Source organism: Sciurus carolinensis, chromosome X (genome assembly GCF_902686445.1).
Source record: "Sciurus carolinensis chromosome X, mSciCar1.2, whole genome shotgun sequence".
Classification (NCBI taxonomy): Eukaryota; Metazoa; Chordata; class Mammalia; order Rodentia; family Sciuridae; genus Sciurus; species Sciurus carolinensis.
Window position 1 is genome coordinate 59,759,651 of NC_062232.1, and position 5,118 is coordinate 59,764,768.

General features: G+C 37.1%; 1 pseudogene; it reads right to left on the reverse strand.

Annotated features, from left to right (window-relative positions):
• Window positions 1–4,082: 4,082 nt before the first annotated feature.
• LOC124972231 (40S ribosomal protein S2-like) lies at window positions 4,083–4,903 on the reverse strand (annotated as a pseudogene).
• Window positions 4,904–5,118: the final 215 nt, after the last annotated feature.

Sequence of the window (5,118 nt, forward strand, 5' to 3'; positions counted from 1 at the left end):
TTCTTTCTCTTTCTTTCTTTCTTTCTTTCTTTCTTTCTTTCTTTCTTTCTTTCTTTCTTTCTTTCTTTCTTTCTTTCTTTCTTGTAGATGGACACAATATCTTCATTTTGATTTATGTAATTTTATGTGGAGCTGTGGATTGAACCCAGTGCCTCCAACCAATTCTTTTAAGTCAATTCTTTTCAGATGAGATCGGGTGCGTTCAGGGTGGTATGGCTGTAGATAGTCAATCCTTTTCAAACACTTTGAAAAAAATGTAGAAGAGAAAAGACCTTCCTGTTATGGTTTAGGTATGAAATGTCCCCCAAAAGCTCATGTGTGAGACAATGCAAGAAAGTGTATAGGAGAATGATTGGATTAGGAGGGTTTTAACTTAATCAGTATGTTAATCACCTCATAGGAATTAACTGAATGGTAACTGTAGGTAAGCAGGGTGTGACTGGAGGAAGTGGATTCCTGGGGTGTTCTTATGGATTAGATATTTTGTCCTTGTTGAGACTGAGTTCCTTCTTTCTCTGCTTCCTGGTGCCATGTTCCCAACTGCTTTCCTCTACCCCACACTTCTGCCATGGTGTTATGCCTAACTCAGACACAAAGCAATGGAGTCAGCTGTGTAGGGACTGAGACTTCTGAAACTGTGAGCCCAAAATGAACTTTTCCTCCTCTAAAATTATTCTTGTCAGAGCTTTTGGTCACAGCAATGGAAAAGCTTACTAAATCACTACCTCATTTTCTTTTTTAAAAATTTATTTATTTTGATTTATTGTAAACAAATGGGGTACAACTTGTTTCTCTGGTTGTACATGAAGTAGAGTCATACCATTTGTGTAATCATACATGTACATAGGGTAATGATGTTTGTCTCATTCTGTTATTTTTCCTCCCCCTCACTTTTCCTCTTTACAACCCATCCTTCCTCCATTCTTGCCTCCCTCCCACCCCCCATTATGTATCATCATCTGCTTATCAGAGAGATCTGTGGCATTTATACACAATGGATTATTCCTCAGTCATAAAGAAGAATAAAATTATGGCATTTGCAGGCAAATGGATGAAGTTGGAGACTATCATGCTAAGTGAGATAAGCCAATCCCCCCCCAAAAAAACCGAAGGATGAATGATCTCTCTGATAAGCGGATGATGATACCTCATTTTCTAATGGTGTCATTTCTCTAATATGGATGTGGGGCCATGTAAGCCAAGGCTCAAAAGTGGGAGACTGTATGTAAGGAGATAATGTAAGTATTTTTGTTTCAGTGGAGTTATAAATGTGAGGCAGGGGAAGGTGATCAGTGAGGCTGGAGAATTAGGGAGAGGTCAGATCATGGAGGTCCATGAACAGAATATTAAGAAGCTTGCTTAGCTTTTACCCTCTGTGTTTTTGATGTTTAGTTTGAAACTCACCGCTAAACAATGCAGACATGAGAAAATTTGAATTGAAGGTACTTCACATACAGAATAGTATAATCACTATTCTTAGCAAAGTGAGTTGATATCTTATGGTGACTTTGATGTGCACCTGATGATTAGTGATATTGAGAATTTTTAATATATCACTTAGCCATTTGTATGTCTTCTCTTGATAAATTTCTATTAAGATCCATTGTCCATTTTAAAATTGGGCCATTTATTTCCTATTGAGCTTTTAGTGTTATTTATATGTTCATGATATTAACCCTTTGTCATATGTATGCAATTTTTTTCTTGCATTTTTTAGGTTGTTTCTTCACTCTGATGCTTATTTTCTTTGCTGTGCAGAAACTTTTTAGTTGAGTGTAATCCCATTTGTCTATCTTTACTCTTTATCCCTTATTCTTTTGGTTTTTTTTTCCAGAAAAAAACTTGCCCATTGCAAAGTCCCAAACTATTTCCTCTACATTTTCTATAGTATTTTAATTGTATTGGGCCTTACATTTAATTCTTTGATCCAGTTTGAGTTAATTTTTTTGTAACTTGTGAGAGATAGGAGTCCGGTTTTATTCTTTTGCATGTTGCTATCCTGTTTTCCAAGCAGCATTTAAAAGATTGTCCTTTCTACAATGTGTGTTTTTAGTGTCTATTTTTTATAGTTCCTTTCAGGTATGCATAATATTAGGGTTTATTTTGACATAATTATATATGCATGGAATATATTTAGCTCTAATTCAGTCCCCAGTACTTCCCCTTTCCCTCCTCTCCTTTCTCCCCCTCTTCTCTTCCCTCTACTGATATTTCTATGTTCTTAGCATTATTGTCAAAAGTCGGTTGGGCGTAGATATGGGGTTTACTTCTAGTTTCTTTGTTCTATTTCCCAATGTGTGTTTTTATGTCAACACCACACTGTTTTGATTATTACAGCTTTGTAGTACATTATGAAGTCAAGTATTTTAATTCCTCAATTTCGTTCTTTTTGCTCAAGAGGATGTTGGCTATTTTGGGGCTTTTGTGCTTCTACACAAATTTTAGGATTTTTTTTTCTAGTTTTGTGAAGAACATTATTGTTTCTTTGATAGAGATTGCATTGAGTCTATAGATGACTTTGGGCAGTATAGATATTTTAAAAACATTCATTCTTCCAATTCATGAAGATGAGATGTCTTTGCAATTTTAGTGTCCTCTTCAATCTTTTCATCAATATTTTATGTTTTACTTTAGAGATCTTCACCTCTTTTAAAAAATTTATTCTTCCTAGTTATCCCATTCCTTGGCTTATACCCAAAGGAGTTATAGTCAGCATACTACAATGATGCAGCTACATCAATGTTTATAGCAGCTCAATTCACAATAGCTAGATTGTGGAACCAACCTACATGCCCTTCAACAGATGAATGGATAAAGAAACTGTGGTATATACACACAATGGAATATTATTCAGCCATAAAGAAGAATAATATTATGGCATTTGCAAATAAATGGATGGAATTGGAGAATATCATGCTAAGTGAAATAAGCCCATCCCAAAAAACCAAAGGCTGAATGTTTTCTCTGATAAGTGGATGATGACACATAATGGGGGTGGGAAGTTGGGGGATAAGAGAAGAATGAGGAACTTTGTATTATGTAGAGGGAAATGAGAGGGGGAGGGGGTGGGGGGAAATTTATTCCTCAGTATTTTATTTTTTGTAGTGAGTATAAATGGGATTGCTTTCTTGATTTTTATTTCAGAGTTTGCTATTGGCATATAGCAATGTTACTAATGTTACTTGTTTTGATATATTCATTTTTTATTCTGTAACTTTAATGAAAGATCTAAGGGTTTTGGGTGGAGTATTTGGGATTTTCTATATATAACACCATGTCATCTGTGAACAGTGACAATTTAACTTTCTGTTTTTCAATTTGGATGCCTAGCCTGATTACTCTGGCTAGGCTTTCCTGTACTATGTTGAAAAAATGGCAAAAGTGTGTGTCTTTCTCATTCAGACTTAGAAAGTTTTCAACTTTTCCCCATTCAGCATAACAATAGCTGCTGATTTTTTTATATATGGCTTTTGCTATTTTGAGATACTTTCTTTCTATACCTGATTCATTTCGCATTTCAATCATGAAGAGATATTGAATTTTATTAAATGCCTCTTTGGCATCATTAAGAAAATCATAGCTTTTGTCTTTTATTCTGTTGATGTCTTGCTCACATTTATTGATTTTTGTATGTTGAACCATCTTTGTATTCCTGTAATGAATCTTACTTCATCATGGTGAATAATCTTTTTAATGTTCTGTTGAATTCCATTTGGTTGTATTTTGTTGGGGATTTTGGCATGTATATTTATCCAGGTTGTTAGATAGTAGTTTTCTTTTTTTGTTGTGTCCTGGTCTGGTTTTGGTAACAGGGTAGTGCTAACCTGGAGGAATATGCGTGGATGAATTCTCTTCTATTTTGGGAATTATTTAAGAATTTTTGATATCAGTCCTTTAAATTTTGGTAGAATTTAGCAGGTGAGGCAATCTGGTGTGGTTATTTTCTTTGGTGGGAGAGTTTTTATTAGTGATTCAATCGGTTACTTGTTTTTGGTACATTCAGATTTTCTTTTCCTTTATGATCCATTTTTTTAAAAAAACAGGTTTTATTTGCTTTATTTTTCTTGTACAAAAACCTTATGTTAAGCCACAGCTGGAGCCTGGGTCCTCTGTACAGAGACTGGTGTGGGTTTTCACAGGATGGTCAATGAATTCCTGATAGGAAGACTTGGTGAACAGTCTCTTTCCAGAAATCAGAGGTCAAGTAGCTGTATGTCTTGGTGATGGCATCAAATGTGGCCTTGGCAAAATTGCCCAGGGTGGCAGTGCAGTCTCTGGCAGAAGTGTAGCAGTCATCAATACCAGCCATTATCAGCAGCTCCCTGGGCACAGAGGCTGAGACAATACTAGTACCTCTGGGGTCAGGGATGAGCCTCACCAGCACAAAACCACAAAGTTCTGTCAACTTGCTTCTCTGCACAGGAACAATGGAGAGCTTGGCCAGGATTTTGGCTCTTTGGATAGCAGGGGCTACTTCCTTGAGCACTTAACTCCCAGGCCAATGTGACCATTATAGTCTCTGATAGCTACAAATGCCTCGAACATGGTCCGTGGGCTAGCACCAGTGTGGTTCTGTACAGGCTTGATTTTCAAAACCTCATCCTTGAGTGATGCCCCCAGGAAAAAGTCAATGATCTCAGACTCCTTGATGGGCAAAGAGAAGAGATGGATCTCCTCCAGGGACTTGCTCTTCAGTCCTTGACCAGGTGGCCCAGCTTGGTGACCGGAATCCACTCCTTGTCTTGGGCCTTGCCTCCACAAGCCCTGTGCCATGGCCCGGCCTGGATCCCAACAGGTTCACTGCCACTACCATGGCCTTGGAGACCTCTGCTGAAGCCTCTGCATAAGCTGCCTGGGCAACCCATTCTGGGATCTCTGGGACCTCCCACTGCACAGGCTTCATCTGCCATTTGGTGTTTTCCCAGAGAAGAAACTGATGATTCAATCTTGGTAAAGTGTATGCATCTAGGACTTTTTCCCATTTCTTCTAGATTATCAAATTTATTTGCATATTGTTGCTCATAATAATCTTTAACTATTCTTTGTATTTCAGTGGTACCAGTTGTAATATCTCCCTTTTCATCTTTTATTTTTTTATTTGAATCTTTTTTTTTCTAA